Source organism: Solanum lycopersicum, chromosome 2 (assembly GCF_036512215.1).
Source record: "Solanum lycopersicum chromosome 2, SLM_r2.1".
In the NCBI taxonomy this organism is placed as follows: domain Eukaryota; kingdom Viridiplantae; phylum Streptophyta; class Magnoliopsida; order Solanales; family Solanaceae; genus Solanum; species Solanum lycopersicum.
In genome coordinates, this window is record NC_090801.1 from 44626069 (window position 1) to 44638407 (window position 12339).

The following is a 12339-nucleotide window of genomic DNA, read 5'->3' on the forward strand; positions in this document are numbered from 1 at the left end:
TAACCACTTCATACTCACATAGGTGATTTCTAACCGTGTCATCTCATAGAGACACTATTTGGTCAAACGTACCAAACTTAGCAAATCATCAAAAACTTTAAGCTTTATTACCTCATTAACAAGCCTTAAAGTCGTAACCTTGATTCTGAACATTGCCTTCATCATGAGAATGGATTGAGTTAATTGACAATATCGAATCGTCAGCCACAACTTTATTTTTCTCCTTGAATCTAGCTCTTGGGATCTCCAGTCTACTAAATAGAGTTACCGTCATGCTGACTTGTCCTAAGCCGTAAACCCATTCCCTCAGATGATCTTTCAACTGCCTCTCTCACTAGGCCTTTCGTTAGTGAATCTAACATATTATCACTAGACTTTACATAGTCAATTGTGATAATTCTACTAGAGAGAAGTTGTGTAACGGTGTTATGTCTCCGTCGTATACGATGAGACTTTCCGTTGTACATGACGCTCCCTGCGCTACCTATTGTTGTTTGACTATCGCAATTCATGCAAATAGGTCCAACAGGTTTTGGCCATAATGGAAAATCCTCTAAGAAATTCTGGAGCCATTCAGCTTCTTTACCAGCCTTATCTAAAGCTTCTATTATGGAGCGAGCAATACATGTCTGTTTGGATGATTTCCAAGAGACTGCTCCTCCACCAAGTATGAACACATAACCACTTGTGGATTTTACTTCATTTGACCCGGTGATCCAATTTGCATTACTATATCCTTCAATCATAGCAGGATATTTATTATAATGCAAATCATAGTGTTTTGTATATTTCAGATATCCCAACACGTTTCATTGCCATCGAGTGAGTTTGATTCGGATTACTAGTGGACCGACTCAGTTTGCTAATAGCACATGCTATATCTGGTCGCGTACAAATCATAATATACATCAAACTTCCCAATACTCTGGCATATTCAAATTGTGAGTCACATTGACCTTCATTATTTTGAAATGTACATCCAAATCAATTGGAGTTTTGACAATATTGAAATTCAAGTACTTGAACTTATCCAGTATTCTTTCAATATAGTGAGATTGAGATAATGCTAGTCCTTGAGGAGTTTTGATAATCCTGACCTCTAAGATCAAATCAGCAACTCCTAAGTCATTCATATCGAACTTGCTGTACAACATGCACTTAGTAGCATTTATATTGTCAACGTCTTTACTCATTATTAACATGTCATCAATATACAAACAAACAATGAATTCATGATTCATAACGTTTTTAATGTAAACACATTTATCATATTCTATAACCTTGAATCCATTTGCTAACATAGTTTTGACAAATTTAGCATGCCATTGTTTGGGTGCTTGCTTGAGTCCATAAAGTGACTTCACAAGTCTGCACACTTTCTTTTCTTTACCAGGAACTATAAACCTTTCAGGTTGTTCCATGTAAATTTCTTCCTCCAACTCTCCATTTAAGAAGGTTGTCTTTACATCCATTTGGTGGACTTTAAGATCATGTGCAACTGCTAATGCTATTAACATCCTAATTGATGTTATCCTTGTTACTTGAGAGTATGTGTCAAATTAGTCCAGACCTTCATTTTGTCTGTACCCTTTGACTACCAGTCTTGCCTTATATTTGTCAATAGTCCCATCATGTTTCATTTTTCTTTGAAAGATCCACTTTGATCCTAAAGGTTTATTTCCTGGAGAAAGATCAGCCAATTCCGAAGTGTGATTACTTAAAATTAATTTGATTTCACTATTGACAAATTCTTTCCAATAAATTGACTCAGACGAATACATAGCTGCTTTAATTTTTTAAGGCTCATTTTCAAGCAATAGTGCTACAAAATCTGGTCCGAAAGAAACAGGTTTCCGTTGGCGAGTACTGCGCCTAGAATCCTCACTAGTTAGTCTTTTAGTCTTTTTCCACTTCGTTTAAATCCTAAGATACGTTGTTTTGCCCCTAAATCATCAGATTTTAGTTAGTTTAAGCCTAGAAACATAACTAAAGCTTACCTAAGTCAAATCATTAATCAAAAACTTAGAAAATTAGAAGCAAAAAAGGAAAAAAAAGGTCAAGAACCCTAGTTCAAGAACATAACAAGGTTCCAGCTCTAAAATCTAAATATTTCTTCATGGATTTCATCACCAGGTATGGGGGATTTCAATAGTGGGTTCCTTTCACCCATTAGGTCCATAGTTAACAATCAGATTCTTGATTCCCATATCATGATTAGACCTAGGGTTTCTAGAACTTCAACAGAACTTCATGAATTTATTAGTTATATGTTCCAAATCAGATTATCACTTAGATTATTGCATGAATTTTAAAACCCTAGCTATGTATTTCTTTAGTTCTTGAATTACATATCCTAGGTCAGATCTTTTAGTTATTCAGTTGTACATGCCTCAGTTATAATGCATCATTATCAGATTAAATGTTGCATTCTCACTTTGCATGTTCAGTTTTGAGCTATCTAGTATTTATAGAAAATCAGACATAATCAGTTAACTACATAAATCAATGGGAGTAGCATAGTAACGAGTTGGACTAGGGTTTAGCGTACCCAATTAGTCCCAAACTACTAGCCAAGTATGTAACGACCCGTTTAGTCGTTTTGAGCAACAGACTTCAATTCTGGAAAAACTGGCAGAAGCGACAGACCCCACGACGGAACGTCATGGGCACGACGGACCGTCGCAGGGTCTCGTTTCAAAACACTTAGAAAATCTGAAATTGGGTACTGAAAATCGACTCTCTGAACTTTGTGACGGAATGGCAGGACGGACCGTCACAGGTGTGACGGACCGTCACAGACCCTTGGTGGAAATATTGGGTCTCTGAACCTTGCGACGACCTGCAGGACGGACCGTCGCAGGCACGACGGCCCGTCACAGGTGCGCAAATCCCAGGCAGAATCGGATTTCCTTACACGTTTTAAGGGACGTTTTGGGACTATTCTTTCCTTAATTATAGATTTCGTGGGTTTATATTAATAACTCAAATTCTTGGGGGTTAAAAGAGGTAACCCTAAGTTAATTAGTGGGGTATTATTGCCATCTTTTATTCTTAATTATATACTAATTAGGGTAAAATAAAGAGGGTTGGAATAAAGAAAATAGAAAGAACAAGAGAGAGAGAGAGAAAATCGAACGAGAAGGGAGAAACAAAGCTTTGGGAAAATTCTTGCTTGACTCAACTCTTCGGTGGAGGTAGGTTATGGTTTTCATGCTTTCATAGTAAACTCTTAATAGAGAATGATATGTATTGGTAGTATTGTAAACCCTACTATATGCTTAATTGTATGTTTGCATGAATATGATTGTGTGATTGTGATAAGATGAGCATGATGAAAATATTGAATCCCAAATCTTGAAAGGAAACTTTAATATACATTATTAATGATGATGCCTTGGTATAGAAGAAGGCTTGATGAATTAAAGTAATGAGATTGATGATGCCTTGGTATAGAGAAGGCCTGATGATTTACAGAATGATATTAGGGGATCGGGTGTCACGAACCGACATGTAGAATTAGGGGATCGGGTGTCACGAACCGACACGTAGAATTAGGGGATCGGGTGTCATGAACCGACACGTAGAATTAGGGGATCGGGTGTCACAAACCGACACGTAGAATTAGGGGATCGGGTGTCACGAACCGACACGTAGATATAGGGGATCGGAGTGTCACGTACCGACACAAGAGGAATAATGAATATGAGGGATCGAAGTGTCACGTACCGACACAAGAGGAATAATGAATATGAGGGATCGGAGTGTCACGTACCGACACAAGAGAATTAAAGGTAATGAATCTTGAAAGATGCTAATATACTCAATCTAATGAACATAATTCCCAAATGAGTATGGTGTTGAGGCTTGAGCCCTCATGGATGAACTTGATGGTACTTATTGATGATTATAATACTTGTTGTGGCTACATGTTGAGTTTTATAGTTGATTTACGATAATATTGATATATACTGTCCCCTATTTTGAGTTGGCCGATGGTATCTACTCAGTACCCGTGTTTTGTACTGACCCCTACTTTTATGTTTTCTTCTTGTTTATTTGTGGAGTGCAGCAAACGTGCCATCGTCTTCAACTCAACAGTAATTCAAGCCAGTCTTACTACATCGGAAATTCAGGGTGAGCTAATGCTTCTAGCTTGGACTGGATCTCCTTCTTCAAGTCTTGATGCCTTGAACTTCCGGCATGGACTAGCTTCTTATGTATTTTTAGCTTTTAGAATACTCTTAGTTTAGTCATTTGATCGTAGATGTTCTTGTGATGATGACTTCCAGATTTTGGGGATGATAATAATAGTTTTGAATTGTTTTTATTAATGAGTTAAGTCTTCCGCATTACTTCATGTTGATATTACCTTGAAATGTTAAGGTTTAGATTGGTTGGTTCGCTCACATAGGAGGGTAAGTGTGGGTGCCAGTCGCAACCCGGTTTGGGTCGTGACAAACTTGGTATCAGAGCATTAGGTTCGTTGGTCTCATCACACAAGAACAGGTCTAGTAGAGTCTTAAGGAACGGTAGGGGGACGCCTTTACTTTTCCTTGAGAGGCTATAAGACTTTAGGAAAAATTTCACTCTTTCATTCTTTCTTTCGTGCTACTACTTGAGTCCAATTGGTATCTGGGCGATACGAATTGGTATCTGACCATCTTCACTCTCTTTCACAGATGGTTAGAACTAGAGCAACGACTACGTCAACACCAACACCGGCCAGACAAGAAATAACGGAGCCAGCCACTGGGGCTGTGGCTCGAGGAAGAACAGCGGCGAGGGGCCGTGGTAGAGGTCGTGGGAGGACGTCCTCTAGAGGGAGAGGACGAACACCTAGCCCATCTGATACTAGGGCAGTGACTCCCCCACCGACTGAGGAAGTAATAAGAGAAGGGGAGGATGGGGAAACTGAACAAGTGCAAAATGAGGAAACGCCACCCCAACCTACCCCAGAGATGATCAATCAGGTTCTGGCTTTTTATCTTAGCGGGTTATCTGATCAAGGTCAGGCACCTCCAGTGTTTTCTGCGCCAACACCTCCGGTTTCAGAAGTACAACATGCGGCTACTATGGCTCCCCACATGGATGTTCCATTGGAAATAGGCACGTTTCCACGTCTGACTACTGGGCCTATAATGACAAATGATCAGCATGAACTTTTCAGTAAGTTCTTGAAATTGAAACCTCCGGTCTTCAAGGGTGCTGAATCGGAGGATGCCTATGATTTTCTGGTTGACTGTCACGAGTTACTACACAAGATGGGTATAGTAGAACGGTTTGGTGTGGAGTTTGTGACTTATCAGTTTCAAGGGAACGCCAAAATGTGGTGGCGGTCACATATCGAGTGTCAACCAATAGAGGCACCACCTATGACTTGGGCCTCATTCTCTAGTTTGTTTATGGAGAAGTATATCCCCCGGACTTTGAGGAATCGGAAAAGGGATGAGTTCTTGAGCCTAGAGCAAGGTAGGATTTCGGTTAATGCTTATGAGGCTAAGTTTCGTGCACTATCCAGATATGCCACTCAACTCTGTTTCAGTCCTCAAGAGAGGATTCGCCAGTTTGTGAAGGGGTTGAGGTCAGAATTGCGGATTTCGGCCTTACAGATAGCGGCAACGGCAAAATCCTTCCAAGAGGTGGTAGACTTTGTGATAGAAGTTGAAGGAGTGAAGCCAGACGACTTCACCACAACATCGACATCAAAAAGGCTTCGAAAGGGAGGTGAGTTTAATGGTTCTTACACTACAGGACAAGGTTCAGGAAGTTACTCAGTCCGACCAATTCAGTCTTCACTACAGACTGTAGTTGGGGGACCACCTCAGACCGATCAACACTTCTCCGAGGGGCATATGATCGACTCCAAAGAATGTTATGGATGTGGGGAGATTGGACATATTAGGAGAAATTGTCCCAGACCAAGTTACAGACCCCCAATAGCTAGAGGTAGAGGTGGTCATGGTAGAGGCCGTTATTCTGGAGGACGTGGTGGTCACCAAAACGGCAGAGGTAATGGGCAAACTGGGGCCACTACATCACAACATGGTAGGGGCAACGGACAGACGAACGATAGGGCCCAGTGTTACACTTTCCCTGGGCGGTCTGAAGTGGAGGCATCTGATGCTGTCATCACAGGTAATCTTCTGGTTTGTGATTGCATGGCTTCTGTATTGTTTGATCCTGGATCCACGTTTTCTTATGTATCTTCCTCATTTGCTAATGGTCTAAATTTACATTGTGAATTACTTGATATGCCTATCCGTGTCTCTACTCCGGTGGGTGAGTCTGTGGTAGTTGAAAAGGTATATAGGTCTTGTTTGGTAAACTTTGTGGGGAGCAACACTTATGTAGATTTGGTTATCTTAGAAATGGATGATTTTGACGTGATTCTGGGTATGACTTGGCTTTCTCCGCAATTTGCAATCTTGGATTGTAATGCTAAAACGGTGACGTTAGCCAAGCCTGGGACAGACCCGTTAGTGTGGGAGGGTGACTACACTCCCAATTCGGTCCGCATCGTCTCCTTTATTTGTGCTAGGAAAATTATTAGTAAAGGGTGTTTAGCTTTCTTGGCACATCTCAAGGACGACACTACCCAAGTACCTTCGATTGAGTCGGTTTCAGTAGTTCGTGAGTTTCTGGATGTGTTCCCTGCAGATCTTCCTGGTATGCCACCGGATAGGGATATTGACTTCTGTATTGATCTTGAACCCGGTACTCGCCCCATTTCTATACCCCCTTATAGAATGGCTCCCGCGGAGTTAAGAGAGTTAAAAGCACAACTTCAAGAGTTATTGAACAAAGGCTTCATTAGACCAAGTGCATCTCCTTGGGGTGCTCCGGTTTTGTTTGTAAAGAAGAAGGATGGGAGTTTTCGAATGTGTATAGACTACAGACAACTAAACAAGGTAACCATAAAGAACAAGTATCCTCTTCCCCACATTGATGATTTGTTCGATCAGTTACAAGGTGCTTGTGTCTTCTCTAAGATTGACTTGAGATCCGGTTATCATCAATTGAAAATACGGGCAACGGATGTGCCAAAGACTGCTTTTCGATCGAGGTATGGGCATTACAAATTTGTAGTGATGTCCTTTGGTCTTACGAATGCCCCTGCTGCGTTCATGAGCTTGATGAACGGGATTTTTAAGCCATATTTGGACCTCTTCGTGATCGTATTTATTGATGATATATTGGTATACTCAAAGAGCAAGAAGGAACATGAAAAGCATTTGAAAATGGTATTGGAAATGTTGAGGGAGAAAAAGCTTTATGCCAAGTTCTCTAAGTGTGAGTTTTGGCTAGATGCGGTGTCCTTCTTGGGGCACGTGGTTTCTAAGGATGGAGTGATGGTGGATCCTTCTAAGATTGAGACAGTGAAGAATTGGGTAAGACCCACTAATGTGTCAGAAATAAGGAGCTTTGTTGGGTTAGCTAGCTACTACCGCCGATTTGTCAAGGGATTCTCTTCTATTGCTTCCCAATTGACGAACTTGACTAAGCAGAATGTCCCATTTGTATGGTCGGATGAATGTGAGGAAAGCTTTCAGAAGCTCAAGACTTTGTTGACTACCGCACCTATCCTTACCTTGCCAGTAGAGGGTAAGAACTTCCTTGTTTATTGTGATGCATCCTATTCTGGTTTGGGTGCAGTACTAATGCAAGAGAAGAGTGTGATTGCTTATGCTTCAAGACAATTAAAAGTGCATGAACGTAACTATCCCACTCATGATTTGGAATTGGCCGCGGTAGTGTTTGCATTAAAACAATGGAGACACTATTTATATGGGGTTAAGTGTGAGATCTATACGGATCATCGTAGCCTTCAGTATGTCTTTACTCAGAAAGATTTGAACTTAAGACAGAGGAGATGGATGGAGTTACTAAAGGACTACGATATCACTATCTTGTATCATCCGGGGAAGGCGAATGTTGTAGCGGATGCTTTAAGTAGGAAGGCGGGAAGCATGGGAAGTCTAGCTCACTTGCAAGCTTCTAGACGCCCATTGGCTAGAGAGGTTCAGACTCTAGCTAATGACTTGATGAGATTAGAAGTAAATGAGAGGGGAGGATTGTTGGCTTCTGTGGAGGCAAGATCTTCCTTTCTTGACAAGATTAAGGGAAGACAGTCTGATGATGAGAAACTGCGCAGAATTCAAGATAAAGTATTGCGAGGAGAGGCTAAGGAAGCACAAATCGATGAGAAAGGTGTTTTGAGAATCAAGGGAAGGGTATGTGTACCCCGCGTCGATGATTTGATCAACACTATTCTGACAGAGGCTCATAGTTCAAGGTATTCTATACATCCGGGTGCAACCAAGATGTATCGTGACCTAAAGCAACACTTTTGGTGGAGTAGAATGTAGCGGGATATTGTCGACTTTATTGCCAAGTGTCCGAACTGTCAACAAGTAAAGTGTGAACACCAAAGGCCCGGAGGAACACTTCAGAGAATGCCCATTCCGGAATGGAAGTGGGAAAGAATTGCAACGGATTTTGTGGTTGGTCTTCTGAAGACAATGGGTAGGTATGACTCCATTTGGGTGATTGTTGATAGGTTAACTAAATCTGCTCATTTCATTCCGGTCAAGGTGACTTACAATGCAGAAAAGTTAGCCAAACTTTACATCTCGGAAGTGGTGCGATTGCATGGGGTTCCACTATCCATCATATCAGATAGAGGTACGCAGTTTACTTCTATGTTTTGGAAAACATTGCATGCAGAATTGGGTACTAGGTTGGACCTTAGTACTGCGTTCCATCCCCAGACCGATGGTCAGTCTGAGCGAACGATTCAAGTGTTGGAGGATATGCTTCGTGCGTGTGTGATAGAATTTGGTGGCCATTGGGATAGCTTCTTACCCTTAGCGGAGTTTTCATACAATAATAGCTATCACTCAAGCATTGATATGGCTCCATTTGAAGCACTGTATGGTAGGAGATGTAGGTCTCCCATTGGTTGGTTTGATGCGTTCGAGGTCAGACCTTGGGGTACTGATCTCTTGAGGGATTCGATGGAAAAAGTGAAGTCTATTCAAGAAAAGCTTCTAGCGGCGCAAAGTAGACAAAAAGAATATGCAGATCGAAAGGTTAGAGACTTAGAGTTCATGGAAGGTGAACAAGTCTTATTGAAAGTTTCGCCCATGAAAGGGGTGATGCGGTTTGGAAAAAGGGGTAAACTAAGTCCAAGGTACATTGGACCATTTGAAGTACTCAAGCGAGTAGGGGAAGTGGCTTATGAGTTAGCCTTGCTCCCAGGGCTGTCCGGAGTACATCCGGTATTCCATGTGTCGATGTTGAAAAGATACCATGGGGATGGAAACTACATCATCCGTTGGGATTCAGTTTTGCTTGATGAGAACTTGTCTTATGAGGAGGAGCCTGTTGCTATTTTAGATAGAGAAGTTCGCAAGTTGAGGTCAAGAGAGATTTCATCCATCAAGGTGCAATGGAAGAATCGACCGGTTGAAGAAGCCACTTGGGAGAAGGAGGCGGATATGCGAGAAAGATACCCACATCTGTTTAAAGATTCAGGTACTCCTTTTCGCCCTTGTTTTCCTTCTTTTGATCGTTGGACGAACGATGGGTAAATTGGTATCTAATGTAACGACCCGTTTAGTCGTTTTGAGCAACAGACTTCAATTCTGGAAAAACTGGCAGAAGCGACGGACCCCACGACGGAACGTCATGGGCACGACGAACCGTCGCAGGGTCTCGTTTCAAAACACTTAGAAAATCTGAAATTGGGTACTGAAAATCGACTCTCTGAACTTTGTGACGGAATGGCAGGACGGACCGTCACAGGTGTGACGGACCGTCACAGGTGTGACAGACCGTCACAGACCCTTGGTGGAAATATTGGGTCTCTGAACCTTGCGACGACCTGCAGGATGGACCGTCGCAGGCACGACGGCCCGTCACAGGTTGCGCAAATCCCAGGCAGAATCGGATTTCCTTACACGTTTTAAGGGACGTTTTGGGACTATTCTTTCCTTAATTATAGATTTCGTGGGTTTATATTAATAACTCAAATTCTTGGGGGTTAAAAGAGGTAACCCTAAGTTAATTAGTGGGGTATTATTGCCATCTTTTAATCTTAATTATATACTAATTAGGGTAAAAGAAAGAGGGTTGGAATAAAGAAAATAGAAAGAACAAGAGAGAGAGAGAGAAAATTGAATGAGAAGGGAGAAACAAAGCTTTGGGAAAATTCTTGCTTGACTCAACTCTTCGGTGGAGGTAGGTTATGGTTTTCATGCTTTCATAGTAAACTCTTAATAGAGAATGATATGTATTGGTAGTATTGTAAACCCTACTATATGCTTAATTGTATGTTTGCATGAATATGATTGTGTGATTGTGATAAGATGAGCATGATGAAAATATTGAATCCCAAATCTTGAAAGGAAACTTTAATATACATTATTAATGATGATGCCTTGGTATAGAAGAAGGCTTGATGAATTAAAGTAATGGGATTGATGATGCCTTGGTATAGAGAAGGCCTGATGATTTACAGAATGATATTAGGGGATCGGGTGTCACGAACCGACACGTAGAATTAAGGGATCGGGTGTCACGAACCGACACGTAGAATTAGGGGATCAGGTGTCACAAACCGACACGTAGAATTAGGGGATCGGGTGTCACGAACCGACACGTAGAATTAGGGGATCGGGTGTCACGAACCGACACGTAGAATTAGGGGATCGGGTGTCACGAACCGACACGTAGATATAGGGGATCGGAGTGTCACGTACCGACACAAGAGGAATAATGAATATGAGGGATCGGAGTGTCACGTACCGACACAAGAGGAATAATGAATATGAGGGATCGGAGTGTCACGTACCGACACAAGAGAATTAAAGGTAATGAATCTTGAAAGATGCTAATATACTCAATCTAATGAACATAATTCCCAAATGAGTATGGTGTTGAGGCTTGAGCCCTCATGGATGAACTTGATGGTACTTATTGATGATTATAATACTTGTTGTGGCTACATGTTGAGTTTTATAGTTGATTTACGATAATATTGATATATACTGTCCCCTATTTTGAGTTGGCCGATGGTATCTACTCAGTACCCGTGTTTTGTACTGACCCCTACTTTTATGTTTTCTTCTTGTTTATTTGTGGAGTGCAGCAAACGTGCCATCGTCTTCAACTCAACAGTAATTCAAGCCAGTCTTACTACATCGGAAATTCAGGGTGAGCTAATGCTTCTAGCTTGGACTGGATCTCCTTCTTCAAGTCTTGATGCCTTGAACTTCCGGCATGGACTAGCTTCTGATGTATTTTTAGCTTTTAGAATACTCTTAGTTTAGTCATTTGATCGTAGATGTTCTTGTGATGATGACTTCCAGATTTTGGGGATGATAATAATAGTTTTGAATTGTTTTTATTAATGAGTTAAGTCTTCCGCATTACTTTATGTTGATATTACCTTGAAATGTTAAGGTTTAGATTGGTTGGTTCGCTCACATAGGAGGGTAAGTGTGGGTGCCAGTCGCAACCCGGTTTGGGTCGTGACAAACTTGGTATCAGAGCATTAGGTTCGTTGGTCTCATCACACAAGAACAGGTCTAGTAGAGTCTTATGGAACGGTAGGGGGACGCCTTTACTTTTCCTTGAGAGGCTATAAGACTTTAGGAAAAATTTCACTCTTTCATTCTTTCTTTCGTGCTACTACTTGAGTCCAATTGGTATCTGGGCGATACGAATTGGTATCTGACCATCTTCACTCTCTTTCACAGATGGTTAGAACTAGAGCAACGACTACATCAACACCAACACCGGCCAGACAAGAAATAACGGAGCCAGCCACTGGGGCTGTGGCTCGAGGAAGAACAGCGGCGAGGGGCCGTGGTAGAGGTCGTGGGAGGACGTCCTCTAGAGGGAGAGGACGAACACCTAGCCCATCTGATACTAGGGCAGTGACTCCCCCACCGACTGAGGAAGTAATAAGAGAAGGGGAGGATGGGGAAACTGAACAAGTGCAAAATGAGGAAACGCCACCCCAACCTACCCCAGAGATGATCAATGAGGTTCTGGCTTATCTTAGCGGGTTATCTGATCAAGGTCAGGCACCTCCAGTGTTTTCTGCGCCAACACCTCCGGTTTCAGAAGTACAACATGCGGCTACTATGGCTCCCCGCATGGATGTTCCATTGGAAATAGGCACGTTTCCACGTCTGACTACTGGGCCTATAATGACAAATGATCAGCATGAACTTTTCAGTAAGTTCTTGAAATTGAAACCTCCGGTCTTCAAGGGTGCTGAATCGGAGGATGCCTATGATTTTCTGGTTGACTGTCACGAGTTACTACACAAGA